Source organism: Phalacrocorax aristotelis, chromosome 2, assembly GCF_949628215.1.
Source record: "Phalacrocorax aristotelis chromosome 2, bGulAri2.1, whole genome shotgun sequence".
NCBI classification, from domain to species: domain Eukaryota; kingdom Metazoa; phylum Chordata; class Aves; order Suliformes; family Phalacrocoracidae; genus Phalacrocorax; species Phalacrocorax aristotelis.
In genome coordinates, this window is record NC_134277.1 from 160,725,789 (window position 1) to 160,742,226 (window position 16,438).

General features: G+C 40.1%; 1 long non-coding RNA gene across 2 annotated transcripts; it reads right to left on the reverse strand.

Moving 5' to 3' along the window:
- Nucleotides 1-550: 550 nt before the first annotated feature.
- LOC142053782 (uncharacterized) lies at nucleotides 551-16,340 on the reverse strand. Of its 2 annotated transcripts, none has more exons than XR_012659319.1 (5): nucleotides 16,250-16,340; nucleotides 13,471-13,531; nucleotides 9,702-9,792; nucleotides 2,387-8,069; nucleotides 551-1,959 (listed from the first exon to the last, which is right to left on the reverse strand). It is a non-coding gene; the product is annotated as an uncharacterized LOC142053782 (long non-coding RNA). The 2 variants fall into 2 exon arrangements; XR_012659320.1 differs by having other exon boundaries at nucleotides 6,875-8,069; nucleotides 16,250-16,321.
- Nucleotides 16,341-16,438: the final 98 nt, after the last annotated feature.

Sequence of the window (16,438 nt, forward strand, 5' to 3'; positions counted from 1 at the left end):
TACTGTCTGGAAGTTATTGTCCATTTCTTCCATGTTGATAATGCAGTAGCTGTAGAGCTAAAAGATAGGCTCGGGGAACATTTCTTTTAAAATTTACTCTTTGGGGCGTTATTGGATTTATATGCTTTTTTAATCAAAAATTTCAAAACAAAATGGTGAAAATTAGAATGCATAACTAGACTGTGTACCTAGTTATGTCCTATAAATCACACAGATGAGCATTTTTAAGTGGGGAAAAGCAACACAAGAACAATGAGGAAATGCAGCTGTTTCTAAACCCTAATGTGATGATATTCTGTTGTTCTAGAGACACTAGAAATGCGCATGTACACAGAGGCTTATAAAGCTTTGCTTACTTCTCAAAGGGAATTGATAAATGGGGGAAGGCATCCCAAGGGGTTCCCTTAGTTTAACAAAAACAAAAGTACTTTTCAGCACATTGCTTTTTCCTTACATCTTCCCTCAAATAAAATGAATTATGCACACAGATTGTTTATTGTCAGTTTGCGTGCTGTGGAATTTCTGTTGTAATAACCAGGGCTCTGCGGACTTGTCTGTAAATGCTTTTCCTGTTTATTTATGTGGTTTTTATCAATACAGATGCTTATCTCAGCCCCAACATTTTAACTCTCCCCCCAAAATAAAAACAAAAAAACAAAAACCAAAAACCAACACATTATTAGTTTGGGCAGAGCAAATGGTATAGGAAAGTTTAAATTCCTGCAGGACAAATGTGCCAAAATGCACTTGTAGCTTCTTTATAGAAACCCAGCTGCAGCAGGATCTATCATGATAGCAGCCCAGTAGTTGCAATATTTACCCAGAAACTGTTGAGAACTAGCTTGTATGCTTTGGGAAGATTCTCCCCTCCCAAGAAGCTGCTCTAGTCAGTTAGCAGTTCACTCTTCCACATCCTTTGTCCCCTTGCCCTATGAATCCTTCCTCCTTTTCAACACAGGGGAATGCTCTGAATGTACCTACAGGCTACCATGTTTTGCATTCTGCAGTCAATGGATTTAAAAAAGAAATAACCTTGAGGGTAAGTCAAGACTCCAGGACTCCATGCTCTTAAGTCAAGGCATTAGGCCCCAGTGTAAAACCGTTTCTGAGTAAGTGTTAAACCCAGTAGGTTATTTTGTACAATGAGGGCATCGCGATGTTTTTAGCATAAGGTTTTTCCATTCATTCAGATTTGGCATCTTCCCTCATGAACCTTTTGACTCTGGACTGAGGAGGCTGTGTAGCATCTCCCTTGCAGAACAGACTGTGGTGCCTGAATTGCAGCGAGGACACAAAAATTGGACTTCTCCCATGCTCAGGCTTTTCCACTGGTAACTGCTGAGGCCCTAGAAATTCCTTAATGAATCTGAGGGACCCTGGATTGTCTCCCCAAGTTCTTCCCACAGCAGTGCAGGGAAAGCACATGGTGGGCTTTGGCTTCTTCCAGTCACCTAAAAAAACAACCATTACAAAAAATCACTGCAGTTCTTTGTCCATCTCTTTAGTGGTGGCGTGACGCAATTTTACTCTAAGTTGCTGGTAGTGGAGGAGTCCTACTTCACTAAAGTATTGCCATCAAAAACAGCTAGGCAGAGAAGCTGTTCTTGGAGGATACCTTTGCTCACTGAAGCAGATTATAGGACTCCACAGGCTTACACAATCTTGAAAAAGTAAGAAGATGCAGAAAGCTTATTTTTGGCTGAGGTTTCTGTGGCTCCCTGTCCCTGTTATAAATGTGCTCGTTAGAGCCCATCATAAGAGGTCTTCATTTATGTTTGAAGTTAGACACCTGCACAACCTTTGGCACAATGGGGTCATAACTATTACCTGTTATACCGGTAGTTGTTTTCACCTGCTGTCATGCTGGTTTGTTTTCTATATTTTAAAGAGGTTACCAAAGCACCGTAATGTCGTTAATTATTGTCAGGACATGAAAAGCTTGGAGAAGAACTTCAATTCCTGCAGGAAAAAAAGAGAAACACTAAGCAAAAACTGTATCAAGCCTTTGTATGAATATCAAAATAATTTAAGAAAAATCAGGATTTTGACAACTACAAAAAAACTTGTCGTAACAGATTTCAACAGATGATTTATTGCCTGTTGCTCACAGACCCTATTACGAAGCAAATAATGAAACCCAAACCAAACTGTCCTACGTTATTCTCATAAAAAGCATCTGGTTTCTTTACTGAAAGAAATCAAAACACAGGCTCTAAAACCACCAGATAACCTAGACCAAAGGTAGCACACAGAAGGTTACGGACCCCTGTTACACCCTAATGTTCCCCTGCCAGGGCCACGTTGTCTTTAACTATAAGATACAGCTTTGTCAAACACTACCAGCTCTTCACCCCCTTTTCCCAGTGTGTTAATAAGGTTTAGTTACCAAAAGAATCGCTTGCAGTAGAACTACATTTCCCAGACTGTGTTGCAAAGCAGTTATCTTTCAATAGCTCTCAAGGCCCATATAGCAGGAAACCTCCTTCTTGAACCTCTGTCAGGGACCGGGTGATAAGACCCAGTTGAATCAGCCACACATCTGGTACTGTAGAGCTGTTCCCAACTCAGGGTTTGCAGGTATTTGTAAACAAAGACAAGAGGTTAATTTTTTATAGGGAGTTTATCTTTTCTCAATTTACTATACTGTCACATCTGAATGCTGTTGTGTGTTATAATGAATTTCCTTATAACAAAATTTGAAGGGGGAACAAAATTTTCTAAGAATTTCCTCACCACAAGAAGTGATAAATTACATGTAGCACAGGAAACAACTAGGACTATACCGAGAGCTTCAATTTTGGAGGCCTTAAAAAACCTTAAAAACCACAAAGGACTTGGTAATATGAGATAATATGCTTTTTCACTTTTTTTAATCCTTGTTAACTTTTGTTTGTTTCAAGTTTTCTAATATTAGAGCCAATCACCTTTTTGGTGAGTTGGTTCTAAAGCTCTGGAGGATCAGAAATGGATTAAAAATTCCAGGGCTGCTTCTCTCTCCATGTGGATTAAGAAACATGTTACAAATATCACTAGCTGTGTGTGAGCCTTTAGGGTTTTGTGGTTTTTAAGGTGGAGGTTGGAGGCTTTTTAAAAATCAGGTTAGAAATTACTCCAGTAAAGACTCCTGCTGTATCAGCAGATCTGGATGAAAGTAATTAGTATAAAATGGCGTATGGGTTTCTTTCATTAAAAAAAAACCAAAAAAGCAAAAACAAAACAAAAAACCCTGAAAGAAAACAAAAGTTGAGAGCTTGGTGTACGTAAGGAAAAACTAGTTGCAATAAAGATTATATAAACATTAAATTAGCTTAGAATCTAGTCTTTTTTCTTCCTGTGTCTCATATGCTTTCGAAATGACATATTCAATATATTTTTATGTCTTTGAAATGAATATGCGGAATAAATTTTCTTATTTTTATTAACAATAACTTATATAGTTGAATATTTTTCTTCTTCTGAAGGACACAAATATTAGTCCTTTCAAGCTCAGGACAGTCACAGCAATGAAATGCCATAATCTGGATCTTTTTAGCTCCTTGACATGGATGAACCATCCTGTAAAATTAGGGCCACAAATAGTCAATAGACTTTGATTTAATTTTTTAAGAAGAAAACAATTTACTTGTTTCTCAAATTACAGTGTTTTTCTCATCTAATATCAAATTCTTTTGTAAGTTTACAATAGAAAAATTAGACAAACACACCTTTGACTTCCTTTCTTTTTTTTTAGCGAATGAAGATCTTTTGTCTTACCACTACTGTAGTAATAACACTATCCATGTCTATTTTGCGAGCCCTTTCGTTTGGAACAATTTTTAGACTGAATATTGTTTTCTGAGCCTCACCCATCCTATAGTGCAGGGCAAAGCAATCTAACAAAAATGACTGAAGCATTAACATATTAATTATAAAGATTTTATTCAGAATTTATTCTTCAAAAGTCCATAACTTTCATGTTAACCTTTCACAAGTGTCTTCCTCTGGCCTTTACATTTAGTGAGACACAGAAGACCATTAGTCTGTAGCAATTTTATTGCAGTAGGTTTTAAATAAAGAAGTCGACTAATCATTAACCTTTTCAGCTAAAAAGGGGTTAATTGGGAGATAGTATTGCTAGCATTATTTTAATAACTGTTGAGGACTGAAACATGCTCGAAGAGCTGTGTGGAAAAAAAGGTGGATGCTTTCACATGCAATTTACTCATTCCACATGTAAATAGACACGGTGGTGTCAATTCAGCCTCTTCTATGAGCCCTGAATTAACTTGAAAAAGAATTCATACTGGGAAATAGCATAGTAGGGGTTAAAGTTAGGTTTTTGTCTTATGTCTATTATAAGAAAGGCTAACTAAGCACTTGTGAAGAGACTTAGATTTTAAAAGCATACCATAATTATTCACATTCTTGAGGGCGGGTGAATATTAACAAACAAGATGCAGGATGTGTAAGAGCAACCTGCAGAACCTGAACAAGTGGGATAAACATTACACACATTGTCTTACAATTTTAGGGCAAAAGCTCAAGTGCTACAGTGAGCTCTGTCCTGGTGCACTTGCATATAACGCTTTATATCAAAGGAGATGTCTGTAGGTATAAGAAAAGGTCCTTATTGGGGGCATTGTATCCAATTTTCTGGCAAGGTAGTTCAGCAGATATTAGTGTCCCCCGGACTCTTTCCTTGGGCAAACTGTTGGATTAGATGACCTTGTGGAGTCTCTTCCACTCTGTTTTTCTTTGGTTCTGTATCATGCAGCTCACTGTAAGACTGCCATTGAGAAAGAAAAATCCATGCTGATTTTTTCCTGCCTGTAGAGGACAACAGCATCTGCCAAAGCAATTGTTTCTAAAGCTACAGCTGACCACTGGCCCGTTGTGTTAAGGAAATGTGAATATTTGTATTTTCTTCCATATAAAGAAACAGCAAGACTTTAACACTGCCATAGCTAAATACCATAAATCTTGAAATGAAAGCATATGTTTCTTTCACACATTCCCACTTTTATGCTTTAATTTGTCCCAGCCTACCTGAAGTGTTTTTACTCAGATTAGATCTGTTACTAGTATAAAATTATAGCTGTTCTATTTATGTGATATAAAAAATGAAATAGAAATGTATCTGGCTATACTTAGGATGGGGTATTTTTAGGATTGCTTCCTAACTGCTGTGGAAATGTAATGCAATACAGAACATAAGAGATGACGTTATTATCCTTATAGATAAAATACAGGCCATTGTGAAGAAAAAAAAAAAAGAATACAATAATGAATATTAAAATCTAATTATTTGTGTCATTTAGAACATTGTATATGTTTTATAATACAACCAAGAATACGGCACATTTGTGTAACATATTCTGTTTATTGAAAAACAAATACCAAATGAGATAATTTTAACTGCATATTGTACCATGTGAACAAAAGATCTGTGGCAAAACACTAGGAAAAAAATAATCACAGTAATGAATGAAAAAATCAGTAGCTGAGAAACTTACAGCTAGGGACCCATTTGTTCTTTGGGATTGTTATGCTAATTTTCAGGACTTGCTGCCACAGCAAAATTGAGATTTAGGATGGATGCATCAATTACCGACTACTAATGCTATAAAAATATCCTCAGCTTCTCAAGGTAATTTAAAAGACCCATTCATATCCAGTTTGTCAAGCATTGCACTTTCGCTTGAACTCCATGAGAGGTAAACTCTTCAAAAGTCAAAAAAACTTCACAGTTTCCTTAATAAAACAGAAGTGGTTTCCTTGGGAAGTGGTAGGATCTAATTCTCCACTAATTAAAAAAAAAAAAAAAAGTCTGCCTGGAGGCCTGTGAATAAGAGCCAGAATTGAGGTTTCAGCCCATTGATGTATTATTCTTATAGAAATGTGTGCTCGGATATATTTTAAGCCTTACTATGCATTTCTTACCCAAGCTTACATTCATGGCTGTTCACTGCCAAAATAAGACAGCGCATCAATAAAATTCAAACCCTTGGTTTTTAGTAAGTTTTTTGACAAAAATATGTTTCTCTGTTTAAGTCACAGAACTGCATTAAGTCGGTATCCCAAATTATTAAGGAAAATGATTGGGTGAGGGAGGGAAACTACATTTCATTAATTTCTTCTAGCAGGAAAGCAAAGGCATATTTTTATCGTAACATTTCACTTCATACACTGTTCTATAATGAAGTGGTCCTGCTTCTTACTTTCCCTCATTTTGCTACAACTTAATACGTGGACAGAAGTGCTGTGATATTTGTGAACATATGGCCAGGACTATTGTTTCCCAATTGAGTTCTAAATTAAAAATCTGAAATCAGGTCATTCTCACCCACAGAATTCTTAGGCATACTTTGTAGAAACAGGTTATTTTTTTCTTCCCAGTGACTTCTCTTTCTCTTTCACAGCCACATTTCCTTTACCACTCCCCAAAGCAACAGCTCTCTCAACTCTTATATTGCTCTATTCTGTGTGTTCTGTCTTGTTTCCAAAACACATTTAGGACTCACAAATCCGGGACAGCCTCTAGAATTACTCTTTAAGTCTCAAAAGCCAATCTCCTAATATGTAACTGCCAGGCAGTATTCCCAGAGCGCTTTCCCCTGGGTTTTATTAGTACCCAGATATTTTTTTAAATGTAACTAGATTTGATACTTTAGATTTTTTTTCTTGCTACACCATAAAAATTCCAACACACTGTTCACAATTATAACCTCTCCTTCTGGAGTTTTTTTGTTGTTAACAGGGCAGGTAAAACTGATTTTCATCTCTTAAGGTGAAATTTTGAAATTACCTACCTTCTTCAAACACTCCTAAAACTGCATGCAGTAACGGCCGCTGTAAGACAACTGACGAGATACCACCTTATAACTGTAAAACTTACATGAGGGGTTGTGACAGCTGTTGTAATAACTCTCTCTCCCCGTATCTCCATGTAATGATACCTGATGCTGTGTCCACTCAGCATTTAAACAACACATGATACAAATATTTTTTTCCTCCTACAGTGAGACAATTAATGGGAAGATGAATCCTGATAAACAATTTGAATTGATACTTCCACCCAGACTACTTTATCTCAAGTAATAAATAAATAGATGGCTGTATATTTAATATAATCACTACAAAATATATAATTATTACCAAGAACTCAAGATTACTATTCTAATGCAGTACCATATTGCAGAGCAGGCACTTTAAATTTCAGATCATGTCTGATATAAAAGATAACCTGAAAATGAAATCAGACTGTTACTGAAGTGGAAATTACCTTGTCTATTTACTGTCTAAAGCAAGAAATGCTAAACTTACAGATAACTCAGATTGCTTATTGCAAAAAATGAGAGAAAGTTAAGTAAGGAAACATTTTATTTCAAAGTATAAGACCAGAACACAATGACTAGAAGGTCCATTAGAAATGAATTTACACTTATGTGACAGATTTAAATGGTGATTTTCTTGTGGAACAAAATTCATAAATGTAGCATCGGGCACAACTGTGCCTTGCCACCACAGGTACTCTCTTTTTCTATTACTAATAATTATTGATATATACACAGCTGAATTTTTTTTTCAAAACAATTGTTTTGCACATATTGGCTACCTGCTTTGTGATATTACAAAATTAAGCAATGAGATACATATGTAACACATCAACATTCAGTGTGGAGCTGGTATTGATCGGTGGTTTGAAAGGTTGGCTTTAGAAAACAGAACCATTTTGTGTTAAAAGTGCAAATGACATTATTTGGAGCTAGACATAAAAACATGCTAGCCTTTACAGCGATTGCTGTAAAGTGGAGCAAATCTCTGATGGCAACTGTTTGATGATTCTGCTTCTGTCCCTTATCTCTCTGCATCACAAAAGAACATAGGATACTGAGACCAGTTTGCACTGCTTGATCCTTCCGTTGTAGGACACTTGCCTGGCAGAGTGAGAGCACTTACAAAATCCACATTTCACATACCGATTTGCCTGTATACTTCGAGCAGGAGCTGAGTCTTGCTGTCTTTCACAGTGAGTTCATCCTCTTTCTTCTGTTACTTGTAAAAGGTGCAGAAGGAGCATGCTCCCATTCCTAAACAGGAAAAGAATGGGTTAGAGTGCTTTATGGTCTTTTTGTTGATGGTCCCCCACCCCACCCCAGTTTCTTTGGGGCTCTCCTACAGCTGCTGCTTTGCTTCGTAATCTCACTTCACATATGCAGACTCTTGAAGGTCACTTAAAAGTGTCATTGTTTTTGTGTGTACTTTGGTCTCATCATAGTCTGCAAAGTTTTCTTGAAGTGTGTTCTGGCTCATTCTTGTAGAAGTAGCTGGTGCAGGTGAGCACCTGGACTAAACCCCCCCATCTTCCAGCATTTTAAGTATTTTTTTTTCCCAAAAGAAAAATGGACATTTTACTGTTGTCCATCGTCCCCCTTAAGAGAAGCTGAAGGACTGCTTTTTATAAGACAGCTTCATGATTCTTCTGAGTTAACTCTGTTTAAAATCAAATGCAATAAACTACTATCACCAAATGGCCTCTATTATATAATAACTTTAGTTTACCCTAGCTTTTTGAGGATCTGAGCAGTCTGAACAATGATATTTGCTGATATATTATGAGAAAAAAAGGAACTATCTACAGTTTTCATGCAGAATAATGAAAGAAATGGACCATGGTTTAGATCAGAAAAGAAGTATTGCAGAAAATAGTGGTATACAGAAGATATTAATGCAGCAGATTTCTTTCAGGGTTGGAGCAGATAATGTTCTTCACCCTGAATAGCTATTTGTTCCACTAGGTAACAAGGAAAAAGGCAGGGGTATTTTCAAAGCTCAGGTATCCAGTAAACTCATACAAGCAGACAGGAAAACACAGATTATCATTCTGAATTGAGTTCTGTTTCTTTTTAAAGAAAACATCACCATACAAAGATAAATGTTGTGAGACACATCAAGGTCTTACTAAGACAACTGATAAGTTATGGCTGATGAGGCCTTGGTAGTTAAGAAAGACAGTCAGTGAAAGACAGGCTTTGAATGGGATTGAATATAAGAGAAAAAAATAGCAACAAACATTTTCGCACAGGAAAAAGCTGTCGTAGGAACAAAAGAGAACATTCATTAGCACACAACACAATGTGCTAAAAGAGGTGCAACCGGGAAGAAGACAGGTATAACAAAGATGAGAGTGCAGTGGATTTGGCATCACCCACGTTCCGAGCAATAAAAGAGGTATGTGGGAGGACCAGATGCATCGAGGTTTGTAATCCATTTGACTGTCCAGCACTAGAGAAGACAGTCACAGAGTGCACAAAGCAATCCACTTTTATAAGCATAGTACACAGGGAAACGGGAAAGTAAAGAGCACACAAATTTGCAAAAGCTCCTAGCAGAGGATTTTAGCAATAGTAGAACAGATTATCAGTACAGGATCAAGAAAGGGGTAGTAAGGAAGTATTTAAATCTAAATATGACACAAGAGAAAAAGAATATACAAAAAAATTTTTTTCACCATGATAATGTTGATATCTTTTGCATCATTAGAAGGACATTGAGTATTAGCAAGTATATACAGGAAAATGTCAAAATCTAGATTTTTAATAAATACATGTGCAAAGCCAATACTGGGCCAGAGAGCTGTAAAATCATTGCACCTTATTTAAAACAAAATTAGAAAAGACTCTTTTAATTCTACAAAATACTTCAGAGAAAATAAAGTTCACCATGATGCCTACAGGCACATCGTATGATCAATGTATATGTGCATGCAGTTCCAGGACTGTGCGTTGTTACAACTGCCATTAGCAATAATGCCTAAAGGAAAGAAAAAAGCCCTTTGGATCACGGCATATATGAATGTAATGAAAAAGGTGGTGAACTCGCTGCAACGAATTGCCTGAATTGCTGCACTAGAAACTGGAGAGGCTGTTCTAATACAGTGTGTTAGCTTTTAAGACCTAAAAAGAACAATAAGGTGGAAGCCAAAATTTACTGCTACGGATGATGCAGGTTTTTTTGCTCTCCAAGCCTCGTACATTCTACGTACTACGTGTTCAACCTGGGTACCAGGAGTTCAGGCCAGGCAGAGTGTAGCAACCCACTTTTCAGCTCTCTGGAAGATGGCAGTTCAAGAAAATGCTTTTTATCATGACTGTTGCATATGAGATTTTTAAGGAAGGTGCAATGATATACTAGAAGGACTGTTTGGAATTAGCCATTATTGATACTATACTGAAACAACAACAACAAAAGATTATGACAAAATCCTCATGTCACAGGCAACAGATACAAGGAGATGCAATCTAAAATTCAATTACAATTGATGGAAAACTGGCATTAATCATTTTGGTTATGTCTAGGAATAGAGACGGATTTAACTCTCCAGAGTTAGTGCTTAAAGCAAATAAAAATATTTTCTTCTTAAGAGAGCTGAAGACCATAATGAAGATGATGACTGAGACTGGCAGAAATCTAGAGCAATTGGGGAGGGAAGGATGAAAACGGTATTGGGCTCACAGTCTGAATGATTTCACAGATGATGTTTTCCGTAACATGAAAGATTAAGTCATTTACTTGTTCTACCGTAGTATCTTAGCTCATTCAAGAAAACACACTGTGGGCCAATACATAACGAGGAGAATTTAAGAGTAGCCCTTCATTAATGTAAAATTACGGTTATCAGAATAGCAGTTACTTGTGGATACTCTACATATTCTTTTTCATCACACTTATGGGTACACAGGAACAGTAGAAACTACAAAAACCAGTTCAGATCCAAGAAAAGGCTTGATAAACTTTTGGCTATTTCAGTACTGACTCTATAACATAATATAAAAAATACAAATGTACAACTTGAATGAGGCATATAATTGTTAAAAAAAAATATTTTTGGCCAATTTTTTGTACAACACAAAATACGGTCCGACCCCGTTTCTCCAGCAGGGCTGCCTAGAGCCAGTTGCCCAGGACTGCATCCAGATGGCTTTTGAACATCTCTGAGGGAGACTCCACAGCCACCCTGGGCAACCTGTGCCAGCGCCTGGTCATCCTCACAGTAAAAAAGTGCTTTCTGATGTTCAGAGGGAACCTCCAGTGTTTCAGTTTGTACCCATTGCCTCTGGTCCTCCCTGGGCACCGCCAAAAAGAGCTTGCCTCCACCCTTTTTGCACCCTCCCTTCAGGTATTTATATACATCAACAAGATCCCCCTGAGCCTTCTCTTCTCCAGGCTGAACAGTCCCAGCTCTCGCAGCCTTTCCTCATTGGAGAGATCACCAGACCCTTCATCATCATCATGGCCCTTCGTTGAACTCTATGCAGTATGTCCATGTCTGTCTTGTATTGGGGAGCCCAGAACTGGATACAGCTCTCCGGATGTGGCCTCACCAATATGAAGCAGGGGATAAGGATCACCTCCCGCAAGCTGAGAGCAACACTTCTACTGCAGCCCAGGACACCATTAGCCCTCTTTGCAGCAAGGGCACATCGCTGGCTCATGTTCAACTTGGTGTCCACCAAGACCACCGGGTCCTTTTCATCCAAGCTGCTTTTCTGCTCAGTGGCCCGCAGCATGTATTGCTGCCTGGGGTTATTCTTACCCAGGTGCAGGACTTTCCACTTCCCCTTACTGAACTTCATGAGGTTCCTGTCAGCCCATTTCTGATCTTTAAGACCATAAAAGAAGGTATTAAAAAAAATGGAAGACTGGCATGAAGAGGTGCATGTTTGCAGGAAGAAAGTATCTTGTGTTGAGTGTTGATCTGCTTAAGGGTAGGAAGGCTCTACAGAAGGATCTGGACAGGCTGGATTGATGGGCCAAGGCCAGTCATAAGAGATTCAACAAGGCCAAGTGCCGGGTCCTGCACTTGGCTCATGACAACCCCATGCAACGCTGCAGGCTTGGGGAAGAGTGGCTGGAGAGCTGCCCAGAGGAAAAGGACTTGGGGATGTTGGTTGACAACTGGCTGAACATGAGCCAGCCGTGTGCCCAGGTGGCCAAGAAGGCCAACAGCATCCTGGCTGGTATCAGGAATAGTGTGGGCAGTAGGAGCAGGGCAGTGATGGTGCCCCTGTGCTCAGCACTGGTGAGGTTGTATGTCAAATACTGTATTTATTTTTGGGTCCCTCAGTACAGGAAGGACATTGATTTGCTGGAGAATGTCCAGAGAAGGGCAACGAAGCTGGTGAAGGGTCTGGAGCACAAGTCTTCTGAGGAGCAGCTGAGGGAGCTCGGGTTGTTTAGCCTGGAGAAGCGGAGGCTGAAGGGAGACCTTATCACTCTTTACAACTACCTGAAAGGAGGTTGTCGTGAGGTGGGTGTTGGTCTCTTCTCCCAAGCAGCTTGTGATAGGACAAGAGGAGATGGCCTCAAGTTGTGCCGGGGGAGGTTTAGGTTGGATATTAGGAAAAATTTATTCACTGAAAGAGTGGTCAGGCACTGGCACAGGCTGCCCAGAGAGGTGGTGGAGTCACCATCCCTGGGGGTGTTCAAAAAATGTGTAGACATGGCACTTCAGAGCACGGTTTAGGATGCCTGGGGGCATTGGGTTCATGGTTGGACTTGAAGATCGTAGAGGTCCTTCCCAACCTTAATGATTCTATGAGCCTATGTTAGTAAAAAAAAGGCTTTCAGGCATGTAAGTTCTGTGCCACCATATTTTCAGTCACTATATGAAAACAATATAACAAGTTTTTGAAAGAAACAACCTTAACATAGTTGACATTGAAATAAATTTCAATACGGATGAAAATAGGCTAACCATTGAACTATGGGGCAAAAGGTATGAAAAGGAAAGCAATGAATTTTTAGCAGAAAGCATCCAGAGCTTTTGAAAATGCTTCATGATGGATGTCTTGACATGACAGTATACTCTTGTCTATTTTTTCGTACTGTAGCCCATATGCAAGTATAACAAAAAAAAAAAGAAATGGCCACAGGAATATTGGAAAAAGGAGTGCAATGGTAATTTCCATGTGCCTAATAGAAATTGGCAAGTGATATATTGGAATACTAAGGAAGCCAGCACCTACTTAGCAACATGCTAATCAGAACTGTGGTGAGTCACATCAAGGACATATTCACTAGATGTGGTATTTGTGACAAACCATTTCCCAAAATAGACCCTGCTTCTATAGGTCTTCAGCTGTGTGCATTTTAATGAGCTGAAGTCTCAAATAAATAATGGTTTCGTAACAGTCTGTTGTGGTCTGAACTTTAAATCAGGAACCCAGAGGTAAATCAGAGGTGAGAACTACATTAGAGCCATGAAAAGTCTACCATAATCAGTGGCAGCTTGATATGATTATTAAATAAATGGAGTAACACTAGTCACACAAAATCAAAATATGAGTGAACAGTAATTTAGGCAAAATTACAAATATTTAGGTGTGCTTACAATATTAGGAACAAAGACTTAAATGATGAAAATATTGCTTATGTTTACCAGCAAATACAGAAAATGTGACTGCAATAATTTCTTCAGAACCTACATACCAGAGAGACGATGCAGCTCACTTTCTGCCTCTTCACACATAGTCCTCAGACGCCCCATCAGCTGCATCAAAAGGTACAAGAAGTAAGAAAGTGAATCTCACCCCTGAGAGTGAAGGTACGAACATGTCCTAATGCTTCTATGACATCTGAATATTAATTTTGGCATCTACAATTTTTGCTTAGAAATAGGCAGGCTCACTGTCCAGTCAGACAACCGGCGCTTTAAGAGAAGTAATGGACACTACTCTGACACTGGCTCTTGACTGATGTACACCCACCAGACTAACTTCCTGAGACTACCACCAGCATATAAGCAGCAGAGCAGGCACGTGTCAAAAACCGTTCAGCTTACTGGTGGAGAGTAGGGATAAGCACATTTAAATCGTGAATCTTAGGAGTTTGGACTAAAGACTTCTAAACATTTGTGAATACTAAAGCTAATACTGACTGGGCAGCTCCTTGATCAAGCTGCTTTTCAGGCTTTGTATAGATTTCAGTAGCAAGAAAGCAATCAATCCTTAAGAAGTTGGTGTTTCCTGCCATTCCTGGAGTGTAAGAATTACGCTCAGCAGGCTTTTCCCAGCTAACCACATCTTAGGCTGCTTTCTGTGGCCTGAGGCTCATAATTTCCCATCCTTTCTGTCCTCCTCGTTTTATTACATCCTAGTGAATTTCATTGGAGAAAACAATATATACTGCACTTGCTAGGTGCAGGTTTGAGTTTGAACAATAGGGTAAAATGTGGGTAATTTTATAATTCCTATATTATTACAGACCTGGTGAGAAACAAGTCTTCAGACATCCATTAAGTCTTTCTGCATTGTAAGCCAGTGGGAATTGGTATAATTTGGGAAGAAATACTGTGGTTTCTTGAAACACCAAATGTTTATTTAATCAGTTACCAGGGCAAATATGACTCTTACCAAGAAAGGTTCACTGTGCTTTACACCATTTGTAATAAAATAGCTGCCTTTCTGTCTGAGGTCCTGTATGCTGTAGAGGGACTTCAAATACATTTTCAGCTCTACTGGCAAAGATAGGGATTATTTTGCTCCAGGTCATTCAATAAAGATTACACTCCTACATATTGTTCTGTGTCAAAGTTGTATGTGTCTGCCTGTTTCACAACAGATGGCTGCATTTCAGTAGTGTTTTATAAAAGATGTATATGGAAGGTTGAAATAAAACATTCATTGTAATCCAACTTCTTCCAGTTGCTTGAATGTTTTAGTCCTATCCGTCAGGCTCGATGTCATGCAGGAAAACTTTTAAATTATTACTTTGTAAATTTGTTCCTGTAGTCCTGGGTCAAGATTTATTTGGAATGGTTTTAGAGAGATTATAAATCAAGTATATTTCATATTGTAACGCGTCAGACATTGTTTTATGAAATATTCCAGTCTGTAAAATGCAACAAGAAATGATACCTTAATATATGGTCCTTCTGTTTTAAGGGTGAAAGAGCACATGTAATTCTGAGAAGGGAGCCTTAACCTCTGCTTCCAAGCTTTGAGTGAGTGATTTCTCATGCTAGCCTGTTTTTCAGAGCTTTTTTTCTCCCTATCTTGCAAGGATATCCCTATCTTTGCAAAGATACATTGCAAACCTTTTTTTTTTTTTTCATGAAATAAAAAGTAAATGCATGATTTTTCCATTCACAGAAATAAGAATATTTTCAGTGGTCTTTTAACTGTTGCTTATCATTTAATTTCCTATCGGCTTTTCCAGTAAACGTTAGTTGAAAATCGACAGAGAGAGAGGAAAACATTACTTTAGCATTAAGATTCTGGCTTCAGTGATTTAGTAACTTTCCTGTTTTGCCCTTGTGCTCTCTGTCTCGCTTCCTTTGGGCTTTTGTCAGCAAAGACTCATTGATGAAACACCTAAGGTCTAATGAGGAGGCTATGTAAAGCCTCAAAGCTAAAGATCAAAGTGAATAATGATCTAATATACCAAGTGTATCCACTGAAAAAACTAGAACAGGCTTGAGCAAGGGTCCTTAAAACTTTGCTTCTCTCTCCTGTAAAACAGGCTGCTGCTGAATCATAAGCCTGCTCACCATGGCCCATCGGTGTAATTCAGCCGAAGTAAGATTTTCTGGCTAGTATTTATGAAGTGCTTTGTATTACTAAAGGCGTAAGTACAAAATGCTGGATAAACACACAGTACCGCTGTTTGAGGGAGGAAAAAGACGTTAAAATAGCGTTTTTACTCCTCCTTTTAAGAACAAATCTTGCCTTTCTTCGTTCCCCCTCCCCTTGGGACGGGAAAGGCAGGGTCAGGACGCTGCCCGGGCTCCCCCGAGCCCCTCTCGCAGCCCCTCTTGCCCGGGGGAGCGGGCGCGGAGGAGCGCGGCCGGCAGGAGGCGGGGCGCGGCGGGGCCCCCCTCCCCTCTCCCAGCTGCCGCTCTCCGTTCGGGCGCTCCCGCAGGCCGGGCGCCCGCACAGCCGCCGGCGCCGCCGGGGCGCGCTCGGGTCCCTGGAGCGAACAGCAGCAGCTCCCCGCTCCGCGGAGTGTCCGCTGTCGTTTCTAACGGAACCCCGCGCTCCCCGGCCGCCACCCCTCAGCGCCGCCCAGCCCCGCTCCGCTCCCCACCGCCCCTCAGCACCGCCCCGCCCTCCCCGCCGTCCCGCAGCGCGGCCCAGCCCCGCTCCGCTCCGCTCCCCGCCACCCCTCAGCGCCGCCCGTCCCCGCTCCGCTCCCCGCGCGGCGCCGCTGACGGGGGCGTTCCCTCAGCGTCCCACCGGCGGGGCGCAGCAGGACAAGGGCAGCCACCAACTCGGAGCTGCGGCCCGTCCCTGACTGACAAGCACACCACCCAATAGAAGTCGTCACTTGAGTAGGCGGGGCGACAATGAAGGGGGCTCTGCTATCCCCGCCCGTTGGGAGGAGCCGGGGAGCGGGGCTGTGGCACGGGGCGGGGCTCGGAGGACAGGGGGCGCGGCTGAGGGACGGTTGGGGGCGGGGC